At 41.8% G+C, this 17,526-nt stretch overlaps 1 long non-coding RNA gene and 1 pseudogene across 1 annotated transcript; one reads left to right on the top strand and one right to left on the bottom strand.

Annotated features, from left to right (window-relative positions):
* Positions 1 to 17,526, bottom strand: part of LOC117533570 — a 60,837-nt pseudogene that overhangs the window by 40,938 nt on the left and 2,373 nt on the right.
* Positions 89 to 6,719, top strand: LOC117533568. Its single transcript, XR_004567072.1, has 2 exons — positions 89 to 1,150; positions 6,490 to 6,719. It is a non-coding gene; the product is annotated as an uncharacterized LOC117533568 (long non-coding RNA).

The raw sequence follows: 17,526 nt of genomic DNA, 5'->3' as shown, positions 1-17,526 counted from the left end.
TATTATAACCAGCTTCATAGGAACGCGCGGAGATTTGAAAAGCGGACCAGTTATCCCTCCAAATCTCCAACAACACACACACACACACACACACACACACACACACACACACACACACACACACACACACATAAAGATAACACATCAAGTGTTTCACTCTTAGTTAAATGATTTATAAAAGTCAAATCACAAAATAAATGCAGGCTATAAACAATTGAACACATGCCTGCATTGCAACATATATCAAGTAAATTGCAAAACAACTGCAACTGCATTGCTACAATCCCAAACCACTACTTGTAATGGCAGCCAGCTCTGGACACTATTGGAGTGATGCAAGGCAGTCCATGAAGCTGATTGCTTCTCTCTGCAAGTGAAGACACGCAAGGTGTGGCCCTTAGTGTGGGTGGGACCTTGGACATGCTGCGTGATGTTAAAGCACTCCAATAGTGACAGAAACTCAGCGGCAAAGGTGCAGGTTCTGGAGTCCACGTGGATGTTAAAATCACCTAGCAGTAGTGTGGATGGGGACATGGAGCAGATTGAGGTGAGAAGCTCAGACAACTCAGACATGAATGACGTGGAAGGTTTGGGGGAAGGTAAATGAGGACGACCTGCTGCTTTGAGGGGGCAGCCACTGAGAAGGCAATGCACTCAAGTGACATTTTATTCTCACAAGCAGCTGTTTGACAGGGATATCTGCTCTGTGGATGACTGCCAGCCCACCACCAAGACCAATGGAGCGGGGCTGTTGGAGATAAGCATAACCTGGGGGGGTGGCTAGGTTGAGTGTGAGGAAGTCCTGTTGGTTTTGCCATGTCTCAGTGAGGCAGAGAAAATCCAATTTCCTATCAATGATGATTTCATTAATAAGTGATGCTTTGTTGTTAAGGGAACGGGTATTTAACAACATGAATGTGTGAGAGTTGTTATATGTTGCAATGGCTGGTAAAACAGTGATACCATCAACACAGGCCAAGGGCTTCAGGTTAACACTGCACACGTGTGGTTTGTTGTGATGACGTAAGTGGGCGGTGACGGGGCGCCGGGACCACACAGTTGGGATAGTGTCAGCTGAGCCGGTGTAAACAAACCCACGTTTGGAACCTCTGTGGACATACCTGGGTCTGCCAACTCGTAACAGCCCGAGGTATTCAATGACTGACAGACATAGAGGGGTGTAGTGAAGTGGTTGATCCTAAAAATTTGCGATGCGGAGTAACGAAGCATCACGATGGTATGATGCTAACGTTAGCACAGCGTTAGCTGTGGTCGCGGATCGGCCGGGAGAATGCGCTATCAGCCAAGAGTACAGATGAACCAGGGCAGCAGGCAGCCTGTCCAGGAAGTGACTCAAGGACGGACAGCACTGAGGAGAGATGGTGGAAGTTGAAGACGTTTGCCGCAGAGGAGCACCGGTAGTGGCCATGAGCAGGCTAGCCTGAGCAGGTAGAACTAGGCTAGCTTCTGATCGCCGTCAGACTGGCTGGGTGGAGAGGACCGTTGTTGTGTCTTTTGTGGCAGAACAAAATCAAACAGCAGCTAAGCAGGTGATACAGTGAAGCAGGATCGGGACTCAAAACGGGAAAATGAGACGGAGAATCGGGCTTGTCGTCAGATGGAGCCACTAACGCAGTGGTTCTCAAAGTGGGGGGCACGCCCCCCCCCCCCCAGGGGGGCGCAGAGGCATGACAGGGAGGGCGCGAGAGACCAGGAGGAAAAATGGTTATTAAAAAAAAAAAAAAGATTATAAAATATTCATATTTTGAAAAATTATTGATTCGAAAATAATATGATACAGTACTATTACGTCTGGGTCTCTGTGTTTCATTAAAGCTCGGCTCTGTCTGTGTGTGTGTGTGTGTGTGTGTGTGTGTGTGTGTGTGTGTGTGTGTGTGTGTGTGTGTGTGTGTGTGTGTGTGTGTGTGTGTGTGTGTGTGTGTGTGTGTGTGTGTGTGTGTGTGTGTGTGTGTGTGTGTGTGTGTGTGTGTGTGTGGAACGAGCCATTTTGTGTGCGTGCGTGAGAGAGAGAGATAGCGCACCGGTACCGGAGATCGTTGATGTTAGCTTCTGGTGCTAGCGAGCTACGCTAACGGATATAAGGAGTTTTTTTAACAACAAAGTGGAGGAGAGTCCTCTCCTGTCAGACTGAGAGACTCAGTGAGCTAAAGGACTCTCTCAGTGTTATCTCAGTGGGTCTCAAACGTTTTGGTCACCATTAATGTAAACAATTATTTCCGAGGCACACGTTTATATGATCATTATAGTTATAAAAAAATAAGAGAATACATGAAAAACAGCTATGAAATAATATATGACAGTAAAACAAGAATAAAGTTTAAAAGAGTGATTTATAAAATATCCATAAAGAAATAGTAAATCTGTTTACAATTCTGTTTCATCTGGGTGTTGAGAGATGTATCCATAGATCTCTTCATTTTGCTCTCAAAGTGCACCAGATTGATGCTTTCAACTTCAATATTTAAAAATCTTCCCGGGGGAGCATGCCCCCGGACCCCCCTATGTGAGGTCCACACACCACCTATAAAAATAGCACTTTACCCCTGCTTACACCTATATGCCGAGACTTGATATCGAGCCTTCATTGTAACAGTCGCGGGTACATAGTGTATGTGCGTGGAGAGTGTTGCAGTAGAAAATTCCACTGTAACGACCGGTACATTAATGGGAAACCCTAAATGTTTGAGCACGCTCCATGAAAGGTCAAGCTACCCCACAGCACCCCAAAAAGAAATCTCTGGCGCCGCCACTGAGCCTGACTATTTGTGTTGGGGGGGCCCGACTTTTTTTTTTCTCCAAAGGGGGGGCCTGACCGAAAAAGTTTGAGAACCACTGCACTAACGTTAGCGATAGCGTTAGCCCTGAAGCAGGAGCAACATTAGCAGGTGTAGCGGGGTGGACAGGTCGGAAGCGGAGCATCCGTAAAAAGTTGCGATCGGTTGTTACAAAAGTGTCCAGAACAGCGTGTGCAAGCCACTGAACGTATGGAAACTGAGGTAGAAACGTTGGTCCAAAATTCGGCAGATACATTTTCGGACAGAGAAGCGGCGAACAGACAACGCCAACATCCTCTCTCTCCAAAAAGTGTTGCGTCACAAAAAAAAAAACAAAAAAAACTAATGAATCTGAAAACTTTTCACGGACCTCCTGGCAGAGTGCCACGGACCCCCGGGGGGTCGCGGACCCCACTTTGAGAACCACTGCTTTAGAGAATCCGAATGCACTTTCACTATCCGACGTGTTTATGATGCGCCAGCGGACGTCCTGAATGTGCGTCTGCTGCTGTGGGGAAACTATGGAAACTACAGTTTTCTATACAGAGGACTACAACATGGATGTTTAATAAGAACGAGGGACTACTGTAAACTCATCTAGAGACTCTGCACCGTGCTCTGATGCTGTTGCTTTATGCTTTATGAACGTGGACAAGAGAGAAACATATTCTTCAGGACCAAAGTTGGAATTGAAATAAAAAAGGAAAGTGAAACTTCTGCTCGTCACCCTCTCCCTCCGGTCCACATTAATACAAATGATCCCAATACGTATGATTGTATGAACTATTAAAATATCTTAAAATAAATACAAATGTATTTATTATAAACGTTAGTCCTTAACATCTATCACTGTGTATATCACCATTCAAACATCTTTTAAAAGTTGAACAAACCCCACACAGCTCAGTGAAATGTTGATTTTATTTGATCATTTCAGTAAAAACTAACGTTCATATTTCTCTCTTTGATTATAATACTGATGAACGTTCAAAACAAAGCACTTTGGCAACTTACCACATACGTTTTAAAATGCGTAATAAGCACCGTAACTTTCATGATATCATTTCTCCCATTATCATTTGTGTCCGTGAACGGCCGACTGTTGAGTGACGGCAAATGCTGCGGCTGCAATGCATTGTGGGGCAGCATTTTCTCCTCTCCTTTCGGTAAGGGAGGGTCCAGTGGTTCCTAAGCTAAAGGAGGTTAAAAAGGAAGTTTGAACCCTCCTTTCCTTTCATTTGGAGAATTGGAACGACACTTATCATGGCTGCCAGTGACGTACTTCCGGGTCATTTCACTTGGTTAGGAAGGTTCCTAAGCTAAATGGACTATTGGACTGGGCCCCTGTAGTTCACTGAGCGGTTTCACACGAACAAATGTGTAACTTCACAGTTTTACGACACATTTTTATTTGTTTGACTCGCAAAATGTTCTTTTAAATTGACAAACATCATATGTGTCATTCGTGGCACAATTCAAACGGGATCAAAAGATAACCTTTCTCTCTTCATTGACTTCAATGTATAATTTTCCGCTTCCGGGGTCCCATGGAGGCTTTCGGAAGGGGAGGGACTTCACCTCTCTATACTTCCGCATACAAAAAACCTCCCCACGTGACCTCCCGCGTGTGACGTAACATGGGGGAGAGCGGCCGGTCTAAGGTATGAATAAACATGGATCACAATTCTAGTTTGACACAGAAGAGGTTGAAAATATATATTCGAATGCATATGATTATAATTATGAGCCTGCTAGGCGTCCGAGACCAGGAGCAGCCAAGGATTAGAAGAAATAACGGCCATCGACGAGAAATGGAGCTTTGGTGTGTGGAGAACCAGTGGAGAACAGAGCAGCTGTCTTCTTGGTGAGTGACCGGCGTTAGCTACAGACAGCTGTTAGCTAACGTCGGTCACATCACAACATTGTAAAGTTAGCTATCATATATCAGGCTATAACTAAAGTAGTATTGATAATATAGTAACGTTACTGGCAGGACTGTTGATACTGATCCATAACAGAAACGAATGCGCAAGTATCAGCCGTATCTCGCGTTACCTAATGCAACTCCACACTACGTCTCGGCCCGTCCACACAGAAGCGTTACAAAAATCGTAGATCTTGCAAGAGTGTGTTGCTGATACAGAAAGATCCGGCATATCTGTCTTTAACTTTAACAAAGTACAATGTTTTCTAACTTGTCTGTCCGAAAAATGCCATTTTAGTTTGTTTAGTTAGCTTGTGAGAAATAGAGACCTTTCATTTGGTGACTCTGGTGTGAAATAATTGGTTATAATCTATGTTCACGTTTATTTATTCATTTATTCAACAGGCACAGTGCACATTCATCAACATTTCTGTAAATGCACCAAGAGGCACATTTTCATCCGTAGTCCCTGGACAGATTTAGTTTGTCACCCTAAAGAAACATTTCATTTTAAACAAGTAAATACAATCAAATAAAGAACATGCAACATACAGTACTGGAAATGTACGTTAATGCTGTAAATGGAGCTGCTGTGAGTCTCCTGTTGAGTCACAGCCATTGAGAACCCCACATTACACAGAAAGAGGAAATTGGCTCAGTGTGGCATCTCTTTTCCAAAACGTCTCCAGTAACAAACCTTAGTCATGTAGTGGAGTGTCCATTTCTTCCTAAAGAGGAGAAGGTGATGTATTCCACAGTTGGTGCATGATGTTTTTTTTTAGATATAGGTTACACAGATTGCATCCATCCATTTAAGAGCTTATTTGTTAAGGAGAATGAATCAGTATCAGCCTAGAGCACATGTGTCAAACTCAAGGCCCGGGGGCCAAATCAGGCACTTGGTGGATTTAATTTTGGCCCGCAGGATAATTTCTAATTACTATTAGATCTGGGCCGCCGGTATATTGCACGCACCACCTTCACTCCATCCTGAGGGTTTCCTCAGCTCAGAGCCTGACCCCAAACATTGATGAACCTGCACCCAACATGAGATGCCAAGTATCTGGCTTGAACTAGCATCACCGAGCAGCACACTGAGTTTCAATGTTTCCTTCTGCACTTTTTCTCTCATGACAACAGGGCATGTTTGTTTTTCTCTTTGAGGGAAATAGTTTTTTGAAGCTGTTGTTGGCCTGTGGAAAAATGTAATCATAAGAAATGACTCTGGAAAAGCTGCAGATAGAGCCATAAGAAATGAATGCAACTGATTATTTAATGTTTAATGTTGTTTTTATAGGCAATAATTTAAGCTTTGTTAGTTCCAGGTTTAATATGTGCAATAAGTTCATTTCAATACGTTCTGCAATAAACATTGAACCAGTCCGGCCCTCGACTTGTACCGATTTTTTTATTTGGCCCACTGTGTGTTTGAGTTTGACACCCCTGGCATAGAGTATCGCTATCAGACAGAAACATGTGATCACTTTATCCCTAATTTGACTGTTGTGGTGTTTTTGTACTACAATTCCCAGAGTTCAACTGTCTTTATCAAACCGTGTATGCATGATTATGATATTCCTTAATTTTTGTATTGACTCATATATATATATGTTATATATATACTGTGTATTCCAAATAACCCGAAAAGGTACGCACCTTTAACAGAAACAATCGCTGCTGTGTCTTATCCATCAGATGCATGAGCAGAGGAGATATGTTGTCAAGAAAAGTGATTTAATTGTTTACATTTTGTTTGTTTCTCTTTTTCAGGCCAAACCAGCGAAGCGAGGCTCGGCCAACGTGTCGTTTGCGGATCTGTGGCAGATCGGCCAGCCGCCCAACACCACCAAGTCCTAGAAGCATCTGAGCTAATTAACAACTGCAGAGTGTAAATAATATATTTTATTTAATCAACTAGGGTAGGCGATGTGTTGTAGTACTATTGTCTGGAATAAAGAACAGCATTTCCTCTCGCAGGAAAATGTACTTTGAGAAAACCAGAAGCAGTGACGTGTTGATGTTTTAAATACCAGCTGATGTAATGAGATCAGACCTTTATCAATCAATCAATAAGAGTGGGGGAAGGTAGAGCAGATGGGAGTTCACGCAAGGATAAGAATACAAATAAGATACCAAATGTTCTTTTTATCTTTGTGTTTTTGGTGCATACATAAAATAAAAGTCTAAACACGTAAATAAATAAATAAAGTACAAAATATAGCAATATTTACATCGAATATGGTTGAAATATACAGTATGTATACCCGTAGAAATAAAATAGGATACAGTGTATCAATAGAGTATCTAAGGAATGTGCTACATGGTTAAGCTGTACTGAAAAAACATGTATACAGTATAATAATATTCAATGGTTAGACTAACAGATCTAATTTCAGTCAAATTGAGTGAAAGAGAAATAGTGCAAATCACTTTATTAAATATTTCAGCAGCAGATGTCCTGTCTCACAGTGACAGAAAAAAATGTTGTTTTAAAGGGCCCATGTCATGCTTTTCTGGTTATTACCCATCCCCTTTTGTGTTATGAAGGTTTTTATGCATGTGAACGGTCTGCAAAGTCACAAACCCTCAAAGTACACCCTTTAGCGAGTACAATTCTAACGCAGACCTGTCTGCTGCCTCAGAACGCCTCGTTGGACATTTCTCATTTTCCAATGTTTTCTTCCTGGGTTCTCTGACGTGTGAACACCCAAATCATCAACAAATGACCGGATTGGCCAAAATGGACTAATCCGCGGAGCACCTCACACACCAGGATCCCTTGGCTAACAGGGAGTCCCATTGACTTGCATAGAGCTACCTGAACGCTGGTAAGAGACGAGTTGGGATCGCGGAGAAATGCTCTCCGCAGACCCATTCCGACAGCGTTAAAAACCTTTTTCTTACTCAATATCAAGCAACACTTATTGTTTTTACTTCGGCTGTGAGTGTTTGTGTGTGCTCAGGATGAGTTTCGCTGTGTCTCACTGTATCGCCGACCCGGAAACCTGTCCGCTCCTCGCAGCAGCGGCGAGCAGCAACGAGCCTCGCAACGAGCCGACCAATCAGAGCACACTGGGCTCACAGGGAGGGGGGGTGGGGCAGGAGCTCCAACAAGCCGTTTAGGACAGAGTGAATACACATACTATACAGAGATGCTGTATGAGAAACCAATGTGAGTTTGGAACATTGAACAATGTAAATCTATTCTAGTAGACCTCAACAATGAAATGTGATCAGTAGAAATGGCCATGACATGGGATCTTTAAGATCTGATTAGTTCAACCTTTCCCTGTACTGTGCAGAGAAACTCCCCACGGTAGAAAACAGCCAATCACTCAAGATCTTTTCGACCCCCAGCCATATTACTCATAACTTCCTCTTAGATTAAAAATAATAAGTCAGCAGAGTTCACCAGCTGCAGAGATGCTGCTTTGTCTCTACTTCCTGCTGCTCGCTGCATGCTTCTCTATCAGCTATACAAGAAGATCTATTTTTAAGAGGTTTCTATTAAAATATTCATAAATCTGGATGATTTGACATTGGCATTAATAATCTAAATCAAGTCAAAAGACATGTCAAGTTTTACTGTGTTTTATATGTTGAAAAAGTGTTTTAGTTTACAATCTTTTGTTTAGTATAGCTTAAAGGGGCTCTATTCTGATTTGTTGGGTTCTCCCTTTCCTGTAGTGTGTTATACAGGTTTTTGTGCATGTAAATGGTCTGCAGAGGCTGAAATCCCTGTGTTCCCCTCCAGAGGCACTTTCTCTGGGAAAGAGCTTTTTGAACATTAAAGCATCACATTACAGTAGACGTACAAAATACAAATGTGAACCTGAAAATTAGCATAATATGAAAAATAAAAATAATAAAAACATTTGAGTTAACAGGCTCTTTCGGTAAAATCTAGCCCGGACAAATATGTAACTTGTTTCTTAGGTTTGCCTGTTTTTTTTTCTAAATATAGAAAAACTATAAATGAAAACCATGAGAAAATCAATTGTCCAGCTTGTCAAGGCTGTTGGGTCAATAAATGTGTAACTACTTTCTGCTTTTCAGCTGATCCTGAACAAATAACAGCGCTGCCGGGCACGAATGCTACACTGCCCTGTCCTCATAAGAAAGGAGATGTAAAATGGAGTTGGTTTAACCAGCATAATGGTAAACTGCCTCTTGTCACTATAGAAAAGGGCAAAGTGAACGTCATTGAAAAACGCTTTGCTTTTGGATCAGATAATTCACTGGTGATAGAAAACGTTACACACTCTCTTGAAACAATGTGTTTTTGTAATAACTACTATATATATTTGAATGTAATGAAGGATCCTAACATGGTGCATCCTGAAGCTGGATATAAACCAGTCAAACAGAGAAACAAGGGACTGGGTAGTGACTCAGGACAGGAGGGAACCACTGCAGAACCAGAGAACTTGTTACTTGTTAGACGGTTTTATCCAAAGCGACTTACATACTCAATTTGGGGTGAGGTGTCTTGCCCAGGGACACAACGACATGCTGACTGCAGTGGGGTTTGAACCTGTGCTCCCCTGATCCCAACACCAACGCACTGCGCCACAGCCTCCCTGTACATCTGATTTGTATCCACTTGAGCTTTTTTACCTGTGTTTATGTTGTTGCCATCCTTTATACTGAATCAATGAAGGTGAATGGTTGCTCAGAAAAAGTCCTAAAGAATCCAACTGGGTTCAATAGCTGGATCATTCCTGTTCTTCTTCTGCAGTGGAGTGAGATCTCGTTGTTGTTGTTGTTGACTTGCATAACAACAAATGTTAGTTTACAAGAAGTCATTGATACCCTAACAATTGATTCATACCTGCTGATGACAAATAAATCCTGGGGTCTACAAAAGTGAATGTGTTTCATGCATCTGATTTGTATCCACTCAAGCTTTTTTACCTGTGTTTGCCTTAGTTTATGCTGTTGCCATCATTTATACTGAATCAATTAAATATTTTGCGAGAAAGGTCAAACTTTAGGAATACAGAGCAGTTCTTATCATGCCATAACCATAGCCGTGGAGGCAGTGCAAACTAAAATATAATATTGGTGACAAAAAACAGAGCCATCAGTGCAATTGTTACATTCTAATTTCTTTGATATTGTAGGCGTCAATTATCTATTTATTAAATGTGAATACTTTTATGTACATATTGTGTTTACAATTGTACATAATTTGACTGTAACACTATGGTGTTTTCAATTGAATGCACTTTATACAATAACGTGGTCAGTGCTACAATAACAGTGAGTCGTGAAATATGAATTATTAAATGCAATAATAGGGATTCATTTGTTTATCTAAATATAAGGACAAAGGTAAAGTGTCAGATTACTTGCACAGTACACAATGTTCAGATGACTTTGCCCAAAAGCAAACATTTTAAGTTGCTTGAGTCAGACTCAGAATTTTAAAATCAGACTCTCAAGTCATAAGGAAATCCATAAAGATATCTCACTGAAGAAAAGACACATTTGAATGAAATAAGCTTTATTTCAATGAGACTATATAACTACAGCTCTCAGGACATCAGGAGAAGGAAACAGCTAGCTTGGCTCTCATAGTTTTCCCACACTCCCACCACTATGGTTTTAATCCTGTGTGAACACGAAGATGTGATTTGAGAGTATCTGATCTAGTGAACGTTTTTCCACACTCTTCACACCAGTACGGTTTTTCTCCTGTATGAATACTGTGATGTCTTTTGAGAGCACCTGATGAAGTGAACGTTTTTCCACACTCTTCACACCAGTACGGTTTTTCTCCTGTATGAATACTGTGATGTCTTTTGAGAGCACCTGATGAAGTGAAAGTTTTCCCACACTCTTCACACCAGTATGGTTTTTCTCCTGTATGAATACGGTGATGTATTTTGAGATCACCTGATTTAATGAAAGTTTTCCCACACTCTTCACACCAGTATGGTTTTTCTCCTGTATGAATACGGTGATGTATTTTGAGATCACCTGATGTAGTGAAAGTTTTCCCACACTCTTCACACCAGTACGGTTTTTCTCCTGTATGAATACGGTGATGTCTTTTGAGAGCATCTGATCTAGTGAAAGTTTTCCCACACTCTTCACAGCTGTACGGTTTTTCTCCTGTGTGAATACGGTGATGTGATTCTAGAGCACCTAATGTAGTGAAAGTTGTCCCACACTCTTCACAGCAGTACGGTTTTTCTCCTGTATGAATACGGTGATGTCTTTTGAGAGCATCTGATCTAGTGAAAGTTTCCCCACACTCTTCACAGCTGTACGGTTTTTCTCCAGTGTGAATATGCAGGTGGCGATTTAAAGTTCCAGATGTTGTAAAGGATTTGTCACATTGCTGACAGCTGTGACGTCTCTCTCTTCTTTTCAGTTTCTAGAACAGACGGACAGAGAAAGAGAGAAAGTCAATCTAAAAAGCATAAATACACAAGTTAACACAATAAAAACTCACTTAATATAAACCTTGAGTTAACAAAATACTACTTATCTGTTTATTATATTAGCATTATATTTGATACAGTAATACAGCAACATGCTAACCACAGTATATACCAGAGGTGGGGGACTCGAGTCACATGACTTGAGTCGCATATTTTTTGACTTGAGACTTGCTTGACTAACATTGATAAAAGACTCGACTTGACTTGTGTAGGGGTGTAGAGTTATTTGTTCAAGCACCGGATCGGCAAAACAGGAGAGTCTGTGAACCAGTCTGCCTTTACCTATGTACTCATGTCTGTGACTCTCACAGTATCTGCTGCCCACAGCTGTTTTATAGAAGGAAAACCTCCTTCACTTCATGAAATCTCTGCAGCACCAGGAGGCAGTAACGTGTAACTCAGCAGAATCTGAGAAGAGCAACACCAGCTGCAAAGAGCCACACACAGCCACACACAGCCACACACACACTTTCAGAGCCCCACTCTCCATGAGGTCCCATGTCATGGCCATTTCCACTGATCATAATTCCATTGTTGAGGTCTACTAGAATAGATTTATATTGTGCAATTTTCCAAACTCACATTGGTTTCTCATACAGCATCTACGTGTGTTCACTGAATTTCACTCTGCCTTTAACGACTCGTTGTAGCTCCAATAGCTCCAGCCCCCACCCTCCCTGTGAGCACGGTGTGCTCTGATTGGTCAGGACGTTGTGAATCACGCTGAGCTCCGTGGAGGTGTGGTTTAGCGACAGCCAAACACAGCCAAACTCACCCTGAGCACACACAAAGTCACAGCCGAAGTAAAAACAATAAGTGTGGCTTGATATTGAGTAAGAAAAAGGTTGATAAACGCTGTGAGAATGGGTCTGCAGAGAGAATGGGTCTGCAGAGAGAATTTTGCCGTGATCCCAACTGTCTGTTATCAGCCTGCAGCCAGGGAGGAGAAATCAGCAGAGCTGCCTGCACTGAGTGTGTGTGTGTGTGAGGAAGTCCGTGGATTGGTAAATTTGGACCAATCAGCGGGGGCTTCACGTAACGGCTCCAAGGACGTAACGTAACGGTAGGGCTGTGCAATTTAATCGATCCTGCGATATATATCGATATTTAGTTTTCCGAGAAAGTATCGATATTTCAGCCGCGGGTATCGATACATTAAGTCTGATAACTGTGTTTGTTATTCTCGCGTCCAGGAGAGAAGCTTTAAAAAGGAGACTAATTGAGTCTCTGAGAAGGTTCAAATGTATACTTTAATCAATAAAAAGCGCGGTAATGTTACAAGCAGAAGATGGTTCAGTCAGAAAAACAGCTGTGTTCTGGGTGAGCGAAGGGAAGAGAACAGCTCCACCTTTCCAGCTGTTAAATATCCTCTGCTGGCTCCTCCCTGTGGGCCGGTTGGCGCTGCTGGGTGCCGGTCCTCCACGTCTCGAATGTTCGTTGTTGCGCATTACAGAGGATTCAGACATTGTACATTAAATATATAACTAAACACGCCTTTTCTCCTCCTTATCTCTTTCATGACTTTTCATTTAATACATTTTAAACGCTGTAATCAATACTCCAAAAATACCTCACGGCTGGTATCATTTCCGGTAGTTCCGGATGTTGTCTCATGCTACCCACGTCTGTAAACAAACGTATTCAAATAAACTGTACCTTCATTTAATATTCAACAATAATAATATCTCGACGTCTGTAGTTGTAGTGTTGAAATCAGTAGGTTTCGGTGTGCAACACTCCGTGTCATATCGCTACTAAATTCATCTCTATAGTAAATGGTATATTAGCCACATGCTAAATGCTAACCGGAGATCAAGGATTTTCAGAATAAAAGCTTAACAACTGGTTGTGCACAAGAACTTCTGGTTTTTCAGTATAAAACAGCATTTAAACTGACGGTATGTTTAAGGTACTTTATGCCATCAAAACATTGATTTTGAAGTCCCATTCAAATCCCCCGTGTTCCGCCACCTGCTGCACCTTTTAATTATCCATTGTCCATTGTGATACTGCACTTTATGTGCTTACGTTTCAAAGGCTTGTAAGCTACAGTTTGCACTGTTTCAATAAATGAAACAAATTCTCACCACATCTTTTGATTCATTTTGTCCAGCATTTGCAAGCTGTAGACTCTCTGTCAGAGCCATATATTGTATAATTGATGCTTAGTTTCAGTTGAATTAATTCAATCCAAGTCAATGGAACACTCACAAGATGTCACCAAAATCACACTGTCCCTTTAAAATCTTTCAGAAAATGATATAAGTGTATCGAATCGTATCGAATCGTATCGTTGGCTGAATATCGTGATATATATCGTATTGTGAGCTGAATATCGTGTATCGTATCGTGAGATAAGTGTATCGCTACAGCCCTATATAACGGCTCCACGGATTGGTCAATTTGGTTCCGGGTAACGCATGACCGTATCGCGTCATAGCTCTGGGCGCGGCTACTGGCCATTCCTACGTCACAGTACCCAGGAAGTAAACAATGGACAATGACGTATCTCCAACGAGGCGTTTTGGGGAGGTATTTTCTGTGTTAAGAGTTTTACTCGCTACAGGGTGTACTTTGAGGGTGGCTCCATCCCTCATAGATACTATCTCTTTACGTTAGTGGTGGGAATTCCGGCTCTTTTTAGTGAGTCATTTTATCACAGTTTATCACGGAGCCTCAGTTTACGAGCGAGCTCCACTAGCACCCCCGCGCTCATCGCGTACATTCCGTGTTGTCCTGTGGCAGTCACCGCCGATGTCGGGGAAACGATCTTCAATACTCCGAAAAGAATCCCACCAGACTACTTTGCATACTGTGAGTGCTCACAGCCTGGCCATAGAAACATGCAGGTGCACACACACAGACACAGACACAGAGAGAGAGAGACAGAGACAGAGACAGAGACAGAGACAGAGACAGAGACAGAGACAGAGACAGAGAGAGAGAGAGAGAACAGACTGAGTGCTCACAGCCTGGCCATAGACACAGGCAAGTACAAAAAAACATGGCTGCCAAAAGAGGAGCGATCATGCCAACCGTGAGGAGGAACTGCTGTGGAGACAGAGCAGCACTTCCTCACACAATGCCCAACTTTTGAACCTATACGGAAACAATTATTCCCAAAACTCAACCATAGGCATCCTCAAATATTTAAAAATGAAAAATACTCCTGGGGGAATATAAAGAGAGCTGCATTGTTGCAGGACAGTTTGTCTCTGCCTGCCACAGTTTGAGGGAATCGGACTGACCTGATCCACCAGCTCTCACATCATTCATATATTCATATATATATATATATATATATATTAGGGCCGGGACTCGATTAAAAAAATTAATCTAATTAATTAGAGGCTTTGTAATTAATTAATCGAAATTAATCGCATTTTTAATCACATATAAATATTTGACCTAAGAACAGTGAGAAGCAATTTTTTTCACATGGATTTTAGTATACGCATTCACACCGCAGTACTTTTCCCACAAAGGTTCATGAGAACTCTTTGAACCTGGGGGTGGATTAGGCAAATGAAGCCGCTGACGTCACTTATTCTTCTTCTGCTTTGGGTTTACTGGCAGGCCGCAAACCACTTCACGGCGTATACTGCCGCCCGAAGTCCCCGGCCGGAAGTCCCCGGGGACTGGCTTCAGTAGAAGCGGCTGGGAGTCCCAGCAGCCTTCCGAGTAAATCGCCAGAACGCCGACACCTCCTCATCTCCACCGCTCGCTCCCATGTTTTATTTTGTGTTGCCATAAGTTAGTCTCTCTGCGTTTCTGCGCTGGGCTAATGCTAATAATGCTAATAAAATGGCAGCTTCACAAAACTTTTTGGGAGTTTTACGGGGCGTGGTTTGCAATCCGCCCAGCCAATCATAAATATAGCTCTTTTCTCACAAGAGAGCCGTACGAAAGTCCCTGCTCTCTAGCAGCTCTCTGCTCTCTAGCAGGGACTTTCGTGGGGGTAAAAAGGTTCTCATGAACTCATTTTAGTACCGGCTCTTTTTGGTGTGAACGCGATAAAAGAGGCTAACGTCCACGCTAGCTGCTATATGTTTTGCATTGAGGTGATACTTGAGGCTTGATGTGCTGCGGTGATATGCGAATTCCTTTTTGCATAATTTGCACACAACCGTGCTCTTATCGACGCTTCCATCCGTCCGTTTTTTAAAACAACATTTCCCACTGTTGTTCACTGTGGTTTGTTGTTGTCTGAAGTCATGAACGTTAGTTGGTGCTCCAGTATAATCGGTACGCCTGAAACTCATCCAGTGAGAAACGTTCCGCGGTGCAAAAATAAGTGCGATTAAAATGCGTTAATTTTTTTAACGCGTTAATTTTTGTGTAATTAATTAATCTTAATTAACGCGTTAAAGTCCCGACCCTAATATATATATATATATATATATATATCATATTTTATTTTGTATTAATGTATTATATTAATTAAATGAATCTGTATTCCTTGTAAAAAACAAAAAAAACATGTTCTTAGCAGTTTGTTTATAACTGTTTATTTGTGTGTATTTTTGTATAGATGTTGCAACTATACAGAGCTTTGGCAATACTGTCTGTAACTATGGTCATGCTAATAAAGCTATTGATTGAATTGACTGCCCATTGTACATGGAGCTAATAATGTTATTATGAATACATGTGCCTCCGAGTCCTGCATGAACTGTGCATAGACTGTATTTTAACATTGGTCATATGGTGGTATTGGAGAACCAACTATTTTCTCAGGTGGTACTTGGTGTAAAAAGGTTGAGAACTACTGGCCTAGAGAATTTGGATGTATTTTACTGTTTGTTGTTTACGTGACTCCCAGCGTTAGAGCGTCACTGGCAGCCGGCTCCATCGCTGACTGTGTTCACGAGCTGCAACTCAGCCACCCCGATGCACCGGCAATATTGCTCGGGGACATGAAGCAATGTCGCCTGGAGACTGTGTTACCTGGGTTCCAGCAGTATGTTAGGGATCACAGCAGGAAAGACAATATCCTGGACAAATGCTTTGTTAATGATAAAGGAGCCCATGTGTCTGCATACAGACCACCAATACTGAACTCTGATCATAATGTTGTGAATATGATACCAGTGTATAAGACCAAACTGAAGGGAAGTCAACCAGAAAAGAAAGTAATAAGGACATGGACAAATGAAAGTAGGGAACAGTTGAAAGCCTGTTTTGATTGGACAGATTGGGACATTTTTCAGGTTCACTAGATGAAATAACTACCGTTACCAAAGACTATATTAACTTCTGTGTTCCCACTAAAGAAATACAAATCTATCCAAGTAATAAATCATATGTGACTAAGGACATTAACAAAAAGTTATAAAAACCAGGAAAATAGCTTTCAAAAACAAAGACTATGGAGCACTTAGACAGAGAGAGAACTGAAAGTCAAATTGAGGGAATCAAAACTGGCACACAGAGCTTTTGGGAAATGCTTTTAAAGCCAAAGACCTCAAAAAAGTGTGGGACACCATGAGAACCATGACAGGAATGACCTCTTCAGCTAAACCTATTGTGACGGACAAGACATACTTGATCCATACCAATTTGCCTATAAGCAAGGGGGTGGTACTGTTGCTACTCTGGTTCCTATCATTACTAAACATTCAGATAAACGTCACACCTATGCAAGAGCCCTCTTCCTAGACTTCTCAGCAGCATTCAACACAATACAAGCAGACATCTTGGTGTCAAAAATGGAAGTAAATCCACTTTCCTCACTAGTAGAGAGCAACTTGTGAAGGTTAACAAAACCCTTTCATCTGCCATCACAACCAATGTAGGGGCCCCCCAGGGCTGCGGGAGTTCAGCTGTGCTCTTTACTAGATTATTTTAGCTTTTATTGATGACTTTACTGAACTGCTGTCTATAGTGTGTATTGACTTTGACCGTCTAGTCATTGTTGGTGATTTTAACATCCATGTTGACAACCCCCAGGACAGAGGGGCTAAAGAACTGTTTTGGTTTCTTGATAACTATGGACTGACTCAGCATGTGACGGAGCCCACGCACAATAAGGGGCACACTCTGGACTTAATGATCTCAAAGGATCTGAATATCTCTGAGGTTGTGGTGACTGATGTTGCACTCTCTGATCATTCCTTTGAGAGCTCTATTTCTGTTCACACAAATGTTCAAAAAGAGGTAACCACAAAGCGATATTTAACTGAAAACACTAAGGACATTTTTACTCCGAATGTTTCTTCCACACTTGCCCCTGCTAACCTCTCAGTAAATGAGCTAGTAGATCATTTTAATTCAAAAATAAAAAAATGTATAGATGCCATTGCTCCAACTAAGGTAAAGGAAGTGACTGGCAAGAAAAGATCTCCATGGAGAAAGGCCA

Source organism: Gymnodraco acuticeps, unplaced genomic scaffold (assembly GCF_902827175.1).
Source record: "Gymnodraco acuticeps unplaced genomic scaffold, fGymAcu1.1, whole genome shotgun sequence".
Taxonomy (NCBI): domain Eukaryota; kingdom Metazoa; phylum Chordata; class Actinopteri; order Perciformes; family Bathydraconidae; genus Gymnodraco; species Gymnodraco acuticeps.
The sequence above is the reverse complement of the archived record's forward strand: the minus strand, read 5'-3'. Positions and strand labels throughout refer to the sequence as shown.